Raw genomic sequence first — 17,204 nt, forward strand, 5'->3', positions numbered from 1 at the left:
TAGCAAATCTAATAATTCAAGACTTTCTATACATATTAGTGGGACTAAAATAAACTTTTCCCTTCTACTGGGATATTACAACAGCCTTTATTTCTTTACCTTGTGCATTTCATCATTCCTGTGAAAGTGCAAGTAGGAAAACACATCTAAACAAAAAGGCTTGCAAGTGAGCTATTCTAATGTTTATCGAGACCATTATTTTCCTCGCAGACTTGTTAAGCTCTTAAATATGTATTTGTTCCCAGCTAATTTAAGCCTGTGCTTTTTGTGTAATATCACCTACTTCACATACACATAGACAATAAGAGAGTTTAATTTTAAATGGCTACAGTTATAATGCTGGCTATATAAAGCCAAAGGGAGATTATTTTACCTTCAAAAATTGACTTGGGGGAAATTATCACAGTGAAGAAGCATATTAAATACTAACTACTTCAAACCATACCGGCTCTTACTACTACTGAAGAAAGTGCTACCTAATTAAAAATATCTCTTAGCCTTTAATCAGCACTTGATTCACAAATACTTATCTTTACAAACACTATTGTTTGAAGTGCACTAAAAAAGGAGCTGTTTATTGGCAGCTGTTTAAAGCTGACAATTTTGACCAGGACACTGTGATGAGGGTGTCTGTCACAGACAGAAAGCAGTCATTTGGGGAGGAGAGATCATGATGATTTGATCATGATGTTTTTAGTACAGTTCCTGGGAATCCCGGGAGGCCAAGGGATGCTCCTTTCTGTTAATGGGAAAAAGTCAACCCCTAACTAGAGGGTGGTCAGGCCCCACTGAACTGCATGCCTAGCTGCAGAACACCCACCGATTGCTGCTGCCAGCCTCTGAAGCTGTTATTTACACGCTCTCTCTGTGGCAGCCCTGAGATTCCCAAGGCATCATCGACTGCAGCATTATGTACAAGTTCTTTCAATCAGAGCAACCAAGGTGACAGAGACTGAAGCTGACAGGTCACAACCCCGTTACACCTTATTGTGTCCAACATTCTTTTTATTTTAAATAATCTAAACCAGTTTTATTTTCCTAAGAAAATGTTTGTATATCTATAAAAAAATAGTTTCCCACAACTTCTCTTAGTGTACTATCATTTTATTTTCTGCTGCAGAAGATTCACGGATGTATATAAGCATGAATGACAAAAGAGCTTAATGTGTGCGAAAGTTTTAGCCTGATTGTACACTTTAATTCTCTAAAAGGGGTAACAGGCAATATTTGAAAAATTCTTTAAAGGGGAAAATCAGTGCAGACCCTTAGTTTAAAATTGATGCTGTCAGTATGGCTCTTAAAGAAGCTGTGCATTATTATTCCAATTAGCTAAATTGTGAATGGGAAAAACCTCAACAAACAGCTATCTGAGAAGCACATAGTACAAAAGCTCTTTCTTGACAAAGAATTGTATGGTGACACTTACAGGCCTAGTTAGCGGCCCCCTTCCTAAGAGGGACTATCAGCTAACGACAGTCTGTCAAAGAAGTTCTGCTGGAGGTCACATTTGATACTTGTGACATTTAAAACAGGAATGTAGGGAAAAAAAAAAAAAAAGTAAATACTTGGAAAAGAATGACTGAAGTGGAAAAGCACACAAACTTCAGCAGAATTAATTTGTTAATCTTCATCTTCACCTACAGTCGCCACTATTTTCTTTACCCTAGTAGGTAGCTGTCTGATGCATCCTATTCTGAACCACAGGAAGTCTGTTTAATCATGTTAAATATAAAGACATATTGTAAGTGAATTGAAGAATATATCTGTGAGCATGTGTTTAAATGACATTTTACACAAGATTTTAAACAACTGTTTCCTTAGACCGAGTCTTTGATCATCAGTCAGTCATCTGGGACAGAACAGCTACACTGTGGGAACCAGGGCATAAGATTCAATTTATGGCTAAAATACTCCCAATGATGCTGGGGTCACTGTTAATATCCTGGAATCTCCAGGTAGATCGAAGGAAAAAACAGACAAGATACCTTGAAAATTCAACTGAACCATGGAAATTAGAAAAGGATCTCAAGTGAGAACTTCACTTTTTCCTAATTTCTGTGATTTGGAGATAACTTTTCAAATGTGATCTAGTACTAAACTGGTGTTGTGTTTTCTTCTTCAGTTTGCAGACAGAAAGATCCAGGAGGAATGTAAAGATATGTTTTAGACATGAAACAAACAGATGAATTTTAATGAGAATCCCTAAATTTCCCTTTGGTGTGGTTGATACTACTTTTCTGATTATAGCAAATGTTGAGTGAAGCTGCTATTAAGTTCTTTAGGGCTCCAAACTGACAGTACTGAACTCACCATGGGAAAAATAAATCAGCTGTCAGAAAGTAAATGGACACATAAATAAATATACTGGTGGAAGTCAGAGAAAATTATTTTGCAACAGTGTTATTCGAATTGCTGTGAAAAGCCTGGCTTTAATCTATTAGAGAAATGCATTCAATGTGAAGAGATTTTGAAGAACAAAGAGGGGACAATGTGAGAACAATTATATACCAGATTATACTACTAAACTGGCACAGCTGTTATGCTTGACCTCACCTGTAGAGTATTTTTTTTACAAAATAAGCAACAAAGAGAACAAGTAGTACCTGTAATAAACACAATGTACTAAAAGCCTATTTAACTGCAAATTGTGATCAAGGAAAAGACTACAAAAAATAAGCCAGGTGGTAAATCTTTCTCCTCTAAATGTCCCTTGTTCTACTCAGTACCTACTAGGTATTTCAGTCCAGATAGCAAAATATCACCTCATCTGGTGATGAGATTCCTCTCATTCAGCTGTAGACATTGAGGTGAATGAGATTTGACTCACAGACTGAGATACCAAATTTAGGTATCTACATATGAATCAGAGTTGCAAGGTCCTAGTCTAGTCACTAAAATACTGGAGTTCCAATCAGCTGTCTGAACACAGTTGTCTATTGCCTTTCCATTTAAAATACCTTCTCATGGTATCTGAGACAACCTCATGGGACTGGCACACGTGACAGAGGACTTCAGAGTCACTCTTCTGAAGAAGAAGATGGAGGTTAGGCAGGTGTACCTGAGGCTCTAATAGCATTACATATCTATACATGGACCACTGGAGCGAAGCCTTAGTCCATATGATCCATGGATCCAGAGAGCTATTCAACCCATTCCAAAGTAGACATCTACCTCAGATCAAATGAGCCATTCCCTACATGTCCTCGCATAGGACCAGGATGAAATCAGCATTACAAATTCAATGGTGTGCCTCTTCTTTCTTCTCTGCATACATATTAAGTGGTTGGCTAAAGGTTCTTCCACAGTGCACATGTTCTACAAATGCGCCAAGTCTTGGATTCATTGTTAACCAAGTGAACTTCCACAACAGTAAATTTTGCAATCTAGCAGGTAAATCACTGAAGAGAAAAAGGATTATGAAGCCACTTTATTTGGAATATGGTGTTCAAATAAAGGAACTCCATTCTTAGAAACAGATTGGCAAAATGGAAGGAGTTCTTCAGAGAACAAAAGAGATTACAAATAAATGCTTAGATCTTTACTTCTTAAATCACTTAAATATTCCAAAGAACTCAGTGCTCTAACTACCATGGAAAAGTGATAAAAAGGAGGAATAGTATCAGTTTGCAATAGTAAAATTCCCAAGAATAGAATTGTAGTATACAGTACTCTGAGACATAATTAGAAGCCATAGTGTGAAAACAAAGAGAAGAAACATAAAGAAAAACTTCCCAGTCAGTGACACTTTTCTAGTTATTCAGTAACCTCTGAAATGTAGAAATCCCACTCAATGGGATACTGAAATCCAAGCTTGATTTTGCAAACGTACTTTAGAAAAGTGTCCTATATCAACATGGAGATGGATGGGATAATCTGAAAAGCTCATCTATTAGCCACATCTATGAATTTTCCCACACATTATTAGTTGTCAGGTATTTTTTCAGGAAAGCAACTATTCTAATAAAGAAAGAAGATTCGTCAAGAGAGTACCAAATAACTCTTACTCAGAACTCACACTAGTAGGACCCTGGCAGCACTGCCTTAAATCATGTCTATCCACCAATTCTTCTGTGCAGCAGATGCTCATTGGCTAGTACTTATTTTGGACTGGCTTTAAAGTAAAAGATTAAAGGCATTGAGTATTGATAACTAAATTAAAAGGGCTGGCTGCCAATAGCTATAACAGTAAATAATGAATAAAAAGCATTGCCTGCTCTGTGTCCTCTTGACCACGCAGAACAATCATTAAGAATTAAATGCTGTGATTCAGTCCCTCTCCTCCCTTTTCCCCAAGAAGCAATGTCTCACACACCACCAAGTATGCAGTAGTCCGGGAGCAAAGCCAAAAGCAGCAACTCGTTCTCTGAATGAGAACAGCCTCAAAATATGCCTTACCCAAGAAGTGGCAGGGGGAGGGGAACGACAATGTTTCCTACTATTGCTTATAAAGCACTTCAAAAGAAAAAAAAAAATGGAATGACATTTGTTTTAACACATCTTTTAATGTCTTTCTTAAATGAAATTCAGGATTTTGGCTGAGAGGCCACATTAAAAATATGTAATAAAATGATACTGTTTCCTTTACTCTTAACTTATTCTTCTACTTTTACAATCATACACATAAAGTAGCTAGAGTGACTTGTACAGGCAGATCAGGAATAATAAGTCACAGAAACTGATGATGTATGAAGTTTTGAAGGAAATACCTTCCACCATTCCACATCCCACCTTCTCTTTTCCCCAGCAATCTGTGCTACTGGCAAATGTAAAAGACACAGTTGCATGATACATGTTACATATATATCAACTTGATACAAATAGGCTGTCCTGTATGTGTATATATATACATAGAATTGCATTAACCCTTCTGGTTTACCTGAAGAGCTATGGTGACAATTTAAAGAAACTGTTCTACTGAAAATTAAAATGCAACTAAAAATATAGCTGGGAAACACAGATCCCACTGTTGGCCTGAGTTTGCTGTCTTTGGTTATACTAAAAGAAGGACACTCAACTGTAATTGAAAGTATAAACAACCTACAACACCAAGTATGTAATGCTTGCATATCTTTTTAAGTTACTTGGTTTATTCTCAGTAGAATGCAATACGACTTACAAATGACTCAATTACATTTTCAAAGGGTTTCTCTCTCTTTTGCTTACAATCACCTACTGAATGCTTTAAAATACATGTTATTTTCCATTTGGAAAACATGGTGGTGTTTGTTTGGGTTTTTGTTGTTGGAGGTTTTGTTTGTTTGTTTGTTTTCACTATATGCTTTCATTTCTAACTATGTTCAACATTACCATCACTTTTCCATTTTCTCTGTTTGCATATCAGCCTCGATATCAGCAGAACACTGATGCTGGACGTGGTTAACTAAAATTAGTTCCCTCTGCTGCGTAGCAACAGAGCATAAAATGGACACGACATTTGGATCCTCCAAAAAGAGTGGCTATTGTTCACTAGGTTTTAGATGCTACATTGATGTCTACAAGATAGAATGGGCTAAAAACAAGTTACATTGAATACAGTGGGATTATACCAACAAGTCATTTGATCAGATATGTTCAGCATAAAGAAAACATTAAATACTCTCCAGGCTGTGGCTGGCCACACGTGGGGATGCAGATGACACAAAAAGCTACTCTCGCAGATGAGGAGCCACAGGAAAGCTGGGGAGGGCAGTCGAGGTTAGCAGAACTGAGCTGAGCAGTGATAAACAAGCTTGGAACCATTTCAAACTGTGGCTGAGCTCCTCCTCCAGCATCCCTTCTCCAGAGGGCTGGCACCCTCTGAAAAGCCCTCAGTATATGACGGATGAATCAGAGAGTATTCCTGGAGGGAATTCCACAGTTGCATGGCTCCCCTTTGTCTCTTTTTCCCTCTAGTGTAACACAGTGCATGCAGTTACCACGTTCATATATTCAAACTCTGGACTTGCACATAAATACAGATGTTTGCATCTACATAATGAATACACCTTAATTTTTTAGGGTATGCTCACAATAACTCTAGCCTTTAACGTCTGGTTAAATTAGGAGGATGTACCTTATGCCTTTATATAAACTACATGGAACAATTATCAGATCAACAGTCTGTGTATTTTAACTATTAAAATACCGATGTCTTTCAGTTGTTTCAAGTTGGGGCATAGAGCATGTCTTACATATTTTTAAGCATGAAAAAGGTATTACAGTAGGTATATGATAGTTAATAAAATACAGTGAATATATGAGCGTTTTTCTTGACTGAATACAGTTTTCTTGATATCTGACTTCTAAATACCTTGGAACAAACTGGACACTGAGTTCACTTTTATGTCTGTGGTTAGAGAAACCAGCACAAACCCAAATGTCCAATGCCAGCTAAAAAATTTACCCGTCCTCCTCCTTTTTTACATAGACTGCATCACAGAATCTCAGTATCACAGAGGGGCTGAGGTTGGTGTAGACACCTGGAATTCCTCTAATCCAACACCTCTGCTTAGAACAGGGGCAAGTAGAGCAAGTTGCCGAGGGCTGTGTTCAGTTGGGTTGTGAATATCTCAAAAGATGGAAACCCCACAACACTACTGTGTTTGGCCATCCTCAAAATAAAAAATGTTTTTTTATGTGTAAGTGGAATTTCCTGTATTTCCATTTGTGTCTATTGTCCCTTCTCCTTTCACTAGACACCACTGGGGAGAGTCTGACTCTCTCTTCTTTATAACACCCCCTCAAGTACTTACAGACACGGATAAAATCCACCTGAGCTTTCTCATCTCCATGCTAAATAATCCCAAGCTTTCTCAGCTTCTTCTTATATGACAGATGCTCCACTCCCTTAATAATCTTTGTGGTCCTTGGCTGGACTTGCCCTAGTTAAGTCCGTGTCTCTCCCATATTGGGGAGACCACACTGGACACAGTACTCCTGATGTGCCCTGCCAGTGCTTAGCAGAGAGGAAGGCACCTCCCTCCTACCTGCGGGTGACACTCTGTCTAGTGTTGCCTAGGAAGCTGCTCGTCTTCAACACAGGGGAGCCCTGCTGGTCCATGCACAACTTGTCCCTCAGGACCCCCCAGAGCTTATTCTGCAAAGCCATTTTCCAGCCAGTCATCCCTCAGCCTGTTCTGGTGCATGGGGCTATTGTTCCTTAGCTGCAAATCTGCATTTTCAAGTGCTGAACCTCACAACCTGAACACTTCAAGTCATTATAGCCACCAAGAAGTCAGCTAATCTAATTCTTTAAGTCATCCCTTCCCTACAATCAATTGGAAGAGTGAAACTGCTTCAAAGGGCAATTCATCCCTCTATTTCACCAAGTTAATGTCTGTGAGAAGGGGACACATCTCTCTCCACAGGCATGGCCAGTCCCAGACTGAGTATTTGATGTTTTCTTTATGCTGAACATGTTTGCTTGTTCACAAAAATTTGCTTTGAATCCCTTACGCTTTCTCATGTCAAGAGAACGTGGATGCTAAATCTCTACTAAATATGGCTGTGATGGTGCCCAGCTCTTTGATCAATTGTGTCCAAAACAGAAATGCTCCCCCAACTGGCAACCTTCCCCTTCTCTAAAGTGTGTTCTTTATTTTCTATCTTACATTAGTCTCATCTTATCCACTGTCTCAAAAAGTTTTACTGCTAGTCACAATATGTTAAAGGTATTTCTGGAATATTTTATAAATGCTATGTGGTAAACATTCACTTTTGATAAAACCATTCATACTCACTACCTTTAATCTGCCTTGAATTTTTCACACAAACCACTTATGTTAGGTTTGATTTTATAGTTTGTTTTGTACAAACATTTCCCACCATCCTTTCAGCAGTTTTGAGAGTTCATGTAATGGCAGCTTTCAGAAAAAACAGAACAGAACTGAAGTCAGTATATTTAGGGGTTTTTTTCTGGAGTAAATGTAGAAAAAGGGGTTGTTTTTATCATATGCACAAGTTATTGAGTAATGTTTGTGTTGCCATTGGCAGTTTAAAGTCCAATGACAGATTTGACATTAAAATCAAAACATGAAACTCACTTGTAATTAAAGTATAGACTGTGTTATAAAACTGTATGAATTCTGAGGTCACTTCCAAAAATTGAAGAATAAAGATATAGCTATGTTTGTTAAAGTTTCAAATGGGCTAAGTGGACCTTTATATATATATATCTGTATATGTATTTAAAAAAAAAAAAAAAAAAAGAAGAGCTAGTTGTGAATCAAACAGGTCCTAAATACTTACCTCTCGAGTGGGAAATTCTGTGCTACTCATAAAAGGAAGTGCTGTTATAAGGCAGGATCTTATGGTGGAATCCTATTACGTTAGACTCCTTCTGGAGCTCTTGTTCCCAAATCTTTGTAATAAAAGTAATTGTTACACAGACCATTCCACGAGGCCAAGTTCTGAAATTCTCGTTCATTTCTCCATCTACTCAGCCAGTGGCCTTCAATAACCCTTTCAAAAAAAGACTTCTCCAGAGGTGTGACTGCCTTGGAAAAGAGGTCAGCTTCTGCAATATACACTATATAACAGCAAAAACAGACTGTTGAGACAGACCAGTTGTTGTAAGTCATGCTTTCCGCCACCTTTTTGTCGCCTTCTCATCCTAATTTTTTAAGGCTGCTGGGAACCAAACTAGTTCCTGGGGTAAGTAAGGCATTCTCAGGGGTCACTTTGCTGGGCTTGATTACCACAGTGATGGAGAAGGGCTGTGCATTTGTTTTAGTATTTTTACTGTCCTTGGTAGAATATTATTGATGGACAAAGTAGTCAACATAATAAATGTCACAGCATATTACAGAATTTGTATGAGGCCTTAAATATTTTCTGGAAGCAACTTAACAGAAGGACTTTACACTTAAAAAATAGAAATCTTTAAGAAAAAACAAAACAAAACAAAAACAAACCCACCAAACCCTAACTAGAAGAAAAGGACAGTGTTTGAGGATCTTACTGGATATTAAACAATATTCCTGCTAAACCATATATTGCATTCTCAAACTAAAAACAAAAAGCAAAACAAAACAACAACAACAACAAAAGCACAAACAAGAAAAACCTACCCAACCCCCCAAAAATCCAAAACTCAAACACAAAAATTCCTGGTTTATATGCTTACTTAGAAATAGTTTAGGTACATAAGACCTGTGCAGACATCTGTGTACAGATATTTCTATTTCCAAAAACTCCTCAACTTCCTCCTTGATTTCAAGACACTGCAATTCTTTTTTAAAAATTACCATTAACATTTTCACTAAATTACTTTTTCCTGTAGAACATTCTTGCTTCAATCATGTGTATGAACTGTACTACTATTTTTCTTACAAGCCTGTCCTCAAGCAATCCATGTAAGCACTTGTCTGATATTGTTTCTACCTGAACAGCACTGACCAGTTAAGTGTATTTTTACCTTATTTTTTTTCTTTTCATTTTTTAAAGCATAGGAACATAACTTGGTGCCACAGAGAAAGGCTGTTGACATCTACTATTGCTATGTTCCTTTGCAGAGAGAACATAGGACAGTCAATCATTTTACTTGGACCAAAAGGGATTGATAGGACCAATTTAGAGTAAGATTAGGGTTTGCACTTTTACTTCTGATAAGTATACTAGGGCATGAATGCCAGCTGCATCCTGAGGCTGCCCATCTGGCACCCACACCCACAGCCGATGCAATGATGTGGGCAGTAGATGTTGCTGTTACTTCAAAACAGCAACTCTTTTTCCAACATCCTTTTCTCTTTGTTTGGAATAGATATTGAAGCATCAATAACAAAACGCCTTTGACTTGTACCTGGAAACCTACAGTTTTTTATAAGGGCAGTGCTAGGGTCTGCATCTAGCCATAGAATTTTAATGGGATTCTTGATGACTACACTTCAATGAGTTCTGTTCCATGTCTGTCTTTTTTATCCCCAACTCGCCTAATGTGCAATTAAACCATGCCTTTATCACTCTACAGGAGTCTAGTCAACAACTGAAAACTAAAACCTCTTATCATATTTAATTAAACAATTTAACCATGCTGAGTTCAGAATTGCACTTCTTTCTGATTCACATTTGAAAACAAACCCCAGAATGTTTAGAAAGAAACTATCACACTGAACGGCAGCTTGATGAGCTTTTTAAATGAAAGTGTCAGTCTTTCCTGATATCTCAGCTCTTGAGGAGCCTTCTCTATGACTCTAGTAAGCTGAGAACCAAGCAGAGAAATTCTGATTTTGAAGTCCAGGAATTCATGGAACTGCACTTATACTGTAAGAAAACAGTATTGAGCATTTTAAATGCTAATCCACCTCTCTTGCCTTTCCCACAATAAAGGTGTTTGGGCCTGGTTTGAGTTCAATGTAAACAGATTTTTTATTTTTTTTTTTTAAGAATCGGTACTGAGACAATATAATTTAAGAAATACAAAACATCTTCCATATGAGGTTTGTTCAACTTGTGGTTCATAGAGGTGACTGGAGATCAAAGTCAGTATATAGCCTTACATTGGGTATGGATAACTGCGTGGCTAACTATTCTTAGCAGAAAATAAAAAGTCTGAAATTCTGTGACCAAACAGTCATGTAATAATGTTCTCAAAAATTACTTTCCAAATGAAAAATACTGAAAAGATATATCACCTTCTAAACTCTTGAGTGCTCTATTCAGGAAGAAGAACAAATGCAAAAGCAAAAATTCAGTGGAGCCAGGATAGGTTTCCTGGAAACAATTTACATCAGTCTGTATCTGAGAGAAGCTGTTGCTGGATGAATACTGATGAAGCAAATCTAGATATGATTCCAGGAATTTTTAAACAACAATGCAGCTGATTATCTAAAACCAAACCTTCTCTTTCTCGTGAGTCAAGCTGTGAAGTTATGAAGAGTTATTAATGGTATGTAGTTAGATTTAAAAAAATAATACCTCTGATTAGGAGAAATGTAGGAAGTTCAATTTTTATTCCACCTTGCAGATAAGAACTATAATTTGGACATTTGGAGAGCCACCTAAGTAAATGCAGCCACCAAATAATTTTCTTTTCTTTAGGAGCTGCATGATTGACTGTCTCTTAATAAGTGCAAAAATAGCTGTAGGCAAACAACAGTACTAAGCTTGCAGTGCACAGAAGTGAGCTAGAAAACAGATGCCAGCCCTTAGTTCTTCCTGTAGAAACTGTACACGGTAATGATAGGAAAGTGATTCCTTAAGCATATTTTCTAGCTTATTTTTCACCACTATCTTATTTCATGTGGCACTTCAAAATGTTCTTTTATACCTGGGTTGCTAGAACAGGATATCAGCAGCTTTTTGCTAGTGCATATAATTGAAAGGCTGTTACTTAAGCAGGCACCATTAAAAAAATCTTAATTTGCCAACACTTCCAATCCACTTCCATGCCTACAATAGAAAAATAATTATGGTATGCTGCTGCATTTGAAAATTTTGGCAAATTTTGATCTTCTAATGGTGACTCCTGTTCACAATAAGAAACATATACCATGAAGCTCTTTCTGTAGTCTGGATATGCATATTATAACACAAACAGTGTAAGTAGGTGAGACAGAACTATTTTATCAGGAATTAAACTTTAAACGATAAACTCCATTAACTTTCAAGGGTGTTACCAAAATTTGTAAAATTGTATTGGTTCTGTTAATTTCAGCAGTGATGACTGAATTAACTTTCTCAAAATTAGACTAGAATCACATATTTTTTTCTCCTTTGTGAAAGCACTCCCAATGTTAGATAAGAAGTACTTAATACTACTCTTAAGCTTTAAAATTAACACAGTCAACAATTCCTGACCACACATTGCTCAAAGGGCATGGAAATCATGTGACTTCGCATTCTAATTTTGCCAGAATAAAATCTTGCTGCCTCAGATGAAATCAAGATTCTCAGTACTGAAAAGAATATGTGTGTTCTGCTATACAGATATGTCTTGATGGCACTTCATACAGTGTAGCACGTTAAGTACACTTACTGCCTGACAGCTTGCGTGTTTTGGTAAATGGGAATGTATCTGTCATTTCTGAGGTAGACTCAAAAGATTAGGAGGTTAAAATTATTAAGTGCAGTGCCTTTTGTTGCTGAAAGTAGTCTTGAATGTGAAAGCACAGTGAGCTGACTTGATTCCTATATTGTTGTACATAAGCTGGATTTGCACTAGCAGTACAGTACTGATTATACCTTCAAGCAAGATTTACTTTCCTGTAGAAGATTATCCCTCTTTATTTACTGAGCTAAGCACTTCCAGTGCATCTCCTTGTCTAGCATAAAATAAAAGGGCTTGTATTTAAAAAGTCTGCTAGTGAAAGAAGAGTTATGTATACCTTCATTTCTTTCAATTGCTTACCATTTATGCATTTTAAATGATAGTAAGAAATACCGTTCTATGGAAAATTGATACTAATGTTGTACAATTACTGTAAATAGCTTTTTGGAATGTAGCAGCAATGTTTTCTATCCTATATTATCCCAAATTGGCACTTGGATAAATGTCAACTTGATCAATCAAATTTGGGTAGGTTTTTTTTCATCCTAAATGTTGAATTCCCTCTTTTTTTAACACCCACCACTCTCAAAACTTATATTTTTATAAAAATAAAGAACACAATTAACAAATTAATTAAATCTTTACTAATTCAAGGAAAACAAAACATTTTTTAAAAGCCACAACAACAACTTGGAAATGAAAGGGAAGAATATTATCCTTTATTCTGTTTGCTAAAAGTGAGAAAACTAGCTTAACGCTGTAACAGAGTGTAAGGTCACTGGAGATTGACCCATTTGTATGATCCAGATTTTTTTTTCCTTTTATTGCTACAACAGCCTCTCCAATATGAGAATACTAATGCATTACTTCTTAAATGATCTATCATTAAATCACAATAGTGATATTTCTTTTAATTGATCAGTACTAGGTTTGTATTTGACATGCAGTTGAGGCTAGTTAAATAGAAATAACTAAGCTAAGAAAATAAAATTTTGAGAATTCACGAAAAATGTATCCACATTAGCCTGAACAGAGATCATTCTGTTCCCTTTTTAATGTAATTTCTGTTATAGGAATTTAAGGTACTATGGAGTCACCAAGCTGGCACACAGAAATCCCACTAACAGCACAAGTTTGGAAAGTACAGCTCAGATACCTTAAAAATGACACAAACCATAAGAAAGAGAATCCAGGCTCATTCGTTTTATTTTAATAGATGAAAAAAAAAGGACTAGATTCCTAGGAATTTACTTAATTTTAATTAGCCCTCATCCAGGCCAGTTCCCATGGGCAGCAGCATGAATTAAAACAAGACATCACATTTGGCTTAGTAGGATTTATATTGCTGTGTGCCATTGTCTGAGACATCTGACTTTTTGAAGAATATCAATATTTCTATATTTGAATGCCCGTGTTTCTGTTCAGCACCACATATTTGCAAATCTGTAGTAACATTCAAAATGTTACTCACTCTGAAAGAAAGAGGAGAAACCCAGTGTGCTTAAAGGATGCAGGAGTGGTTGTTATTCTGGATATTTTGGGTCAATGAACAGAATGGTGAATTTCAGTTTCATGAGTGACCTTAAGCGTAGAAATCTAACACAGTGGTTCTATGCACATAAGTGGATAGAAATAACAGTAACAATGTTTGTGACTCTGCCCTTCATTGGTATAAATCTGAGAGTCTACATAGATGGGCAGACCTTGCAAATGTCATACTTTGATGATAAACACTCTAAGTAGGGTGAGAGAAATGCTTCCTCCTGTTCATACCTCTTCTCAAAAGTGAGACTGATCCCCATGAAATGTACAGCCCCATTGATGAGGTCTTTCAATTCCTTATATCTTAACTGCAACTCGAATATTTTACACAGTCTAACTTCTGATTCGGTAGACTAACTTACTCCTTTTATTGCCTTTTTCATAGTCATGGATAGCTATCTAAAGGAACAGACTTTCCTATAATAAAATCAGGATGAATAAGTGTAGGACTGTCAAGAGTCCCTACGCAGTCCTCAAGGACTCTGTATAGCTTTTCCACTACTTTTACTGCAACATTTTAAGCATGTAGAAAACATCTCTTATGGACTAACATTCTATGAGTTTTTCTATTTCTTTCCACAAAAGAAAAGCAGCCTGTGTTCTTTTGTAAAATTATGCTGAAGGCTGGAGATACTCTAACAGCAAAATGGAATTTTAACTACTTTATCAGTTTTAATTTAGAAGTCTACAAAACTGTTCTTTAAATTTAAAAGAAGAAAACCTAAACCTATAATTTTAGTAAAGAATCTACTTTTAGAACTGGAATCTTCCTACTTGTTATATGAAGCAGCGCCATGCTTTTATACAAATAAATGATACCTAACAGCTTCACGGAGAAATTATTAGCAGCCAACATCCCATCATAATTATTCTCTCACATTCTTAGTTACTAAAAGTCATAATACGGTTTTTAGTATTACAAAGAAAGAAGTTTCTCCCACCAGCTTCTAAAAAGTAGAAAACATGAGATTTTAAAGTAGTTTAAACAGAAAGCCCCACTTAACTGTGTTCCTGCTCAGTCTGGTGTTAAACTGGAAGATCACAAAGAAAGATACATTTTATATGAACTTTAAATTAATAGCATTTACATTTTCTCTGTGAATGCAAAGGAATTCTTAATTCAATCAAAATGCTGATAATCTTCAGTTTGGAAATTGTGCTTACTTGAATGCAATCTGGATTTTAAAAAGTTACAAATGTCCAAAAAAAGCCAAACTTATTAAGACTGTCTATCAAATTACCTTCACTGACTGTGCTTCTGTGCTTCTTTCTCTTGCAAATAGGTCACTTCTTGGCCCTATGATTTTTAACCTATACCTAAGTAACTTGCAACACAATAAACACCTCACATCATCTCCTATAAAATATACAGTAACAAAAATAATATGAGCAGGTAAATGAGCAAGTCTGATCCCTGCTACAGACTGATTGTAATTGCTTGGTAAAGTGTGAATAGGAAAAAAAAATTGTGTGGTCAAAAATAAGTTTATATCTACATGAAAAAAAGAATGAATGGCATTCTTACATGGTTGCATACTTGATTCTGGGCTAAAATAAGAGTGCAAAGTGCTGCGAGACTGTGAATGTGCTGAATACAACCTTCCTGTAAGAGATTTATCTAATGTGCATATAAAGGGAGGACCTTCACTACTGAGTCACTGCTGTCCAAGATACAACTGATTTTGGAACAGTCTGTTCAGTACTGGTAAAACTGTCATCTAGGAGAGCTCTGATAAAATGGAGGGGTTTCAGATATTTGAGAAAATAACTAAAGGAATGATAAGAGACTCTCTGAGTAATTCAGAGAGTCCAACATATCTTATCAAAGGAAAAGATTAATGGGGAAGTGACTCAGTCACAGCCTGTAAAGGCTTATACCGTTTTTATCATGCATTTTCATGTCCAGCAAACAAAAGTAAAATAAGATTCCATGAATGGCAGTTGACAATAGAGAAGTTTGCCCTAGGAGTATAGTGAAATATTCTAAATGAAGACTATTAGAAGCATTTATCTAGTATTACTTCTGAGTTTCATCGCTTGATGTTTTAGAATAAATTTTGTAAGTTTTCCTAAAATTTATTTTTAGAGCATTGTTGGTTTTTTGAAGGTCTTTTGCAAACTAATGATCTGCAGACAACAGATAACCAGTGCTTCTAATATTAGAGGGTAGATAAATTCAGTGAATGATTCAGAGAAAATATGAGGCTAATTCACCAGTACCGTAAGTGAAGAAGATTGGCATTATAAATCTCTATTTCATGAACAGATCCATGATTTAAACACATTTTTGCAAAATCGCCTAAATGAAGACAAATTTATTTTTTGTTAAAGAGTCTATTCACTTATTCATGACTCTACAGTCCTTCAAAAATTGCCATCCATTGTAATTTCATCATTTGGGAAGGCAATATTTTGAATTAAAATCATGTCTATTCAGGCTTCATTTTTGTTTAAAGGTAGTAGGATATGGACTACAGATAATTGAAAAGACAAAATCTTCTATCTTTTGGCAATCACTCCTTCACTTTTAAAGTCCAGGTATCTGTGAACATGCACCAAAGTAGCATAATTAAAACATGTAATGCTGGAAGTATTTAACAGGTTAAATTCTGTTTGCTGGTTAAAGATTGAGAGACCAAAAGATGGAGCCTATTAACAATACTGTATGAAGAAAGAGAAATCACGGCAGACTGAAGTAAGTCCCACTGGGGGCCTAACAAGCACCTGCCATCTCCACACGGCGAGAGATCAATCAGTCTCTGTGTGCAGCAAGCTGACCTGACAAAAGCAGAACCACAAGGGGGAGAGAAGAAAAATGATCAATTCCCCAAATTCTGTGCTCTGCAGTAATAAAACACAGTGCTCTAAACACTTACATTGCCTTTGCAATTGTGATACCTTAGTCAATTTCAAAATCTGGAGTGAAACTCCTGACTGATATACAGAAAGAAAGGTATCCAAGGTGTATTAGAAAACTAATTATTGCTACTGTGTAAATTCAGTTGCATTACAAGGAAAATAAGTTTTGTGGTTTTCGAACTAAAAGTTGTGAAGAACAAACATCCAAGTTTTTGTTCTCATGTACAAGACTGCAGTTTATATTTTGCAGACTTCAGTTCATTGCTTATTTGATTTCTGCTTGGCCAATAGAATAGGAAAACATACTAAATATCTACCAAACACAACAGTGGCAACTGGAAATGGAAGCTAGATAATTGGAACTTGATATTTGTCTGTTTGCTAGAAACTGTACTTATCAACACCCCTATAAATTTCATTTATTATCAAGCAGAAGAACAATCAAAGAATCATAGAATACAGCACATAATTCTAGGTCCTACCAAAGCCCAGGCTCTTAAAGGTTTGGTTCAGTGCCTGAGCACATGGATAGAGTCACATGTTAAATTAAAACCAACCTCAGTTTGAGAAGATCAGAAATCATGAACAAAATCTCTCTATATTACTATTCTTTCTTAGGGAATTAAGTATTCAAATAAATCCTAAAAGGTGAAATGATCAAACAAAATTGTCTGGAATTCTAGAGAAAGCATTGAGATCATGCACTTCTTATGCCAGTAGCCTGGATCTTTTAATATTTTTGTGTTCTCTCTCAAGTGTTCTTAAACCACTTTCCCACAATAGGAGATGTGATTTTTCATTTCCTGTTGTACAGAAGACAACTGTGAAGCACGGGTAC

At 36.3% G+C, this 17,204-nt stretch overlaps 1 protein-coding gene across 4 annotated transcripts in view; it reads right to left on the bottom strand.

Moving 5' to 3' along the window:
- TAFA5 (TAFA chemokine like family member 5) overlaps nt 1-17,204 on the bottom strand; it is a 415,042-nt gene that overhangs the window by 32,210 nt on the left and 365,628 nt on the right. The gene's annotated exons all lie outside the window — the stretch shown is intronic.

The sequence above is a fragment of the Patagioenas fasciata genome, chromosome 1 (genome assembly GCF_037038585.1).
Source record: "Patagioenas fasciata isolate bPatFas1 chromosome 1, bPatFas1.hap1, whole genome shotgun sequence".
NCBI classification, from domain to species: domain Eukaryota; kingdom Metazoa; phylum Chordata; class Aves; order Columbiformes; family Columbidae; genus Patagioenas; species Patagioenas fasciata.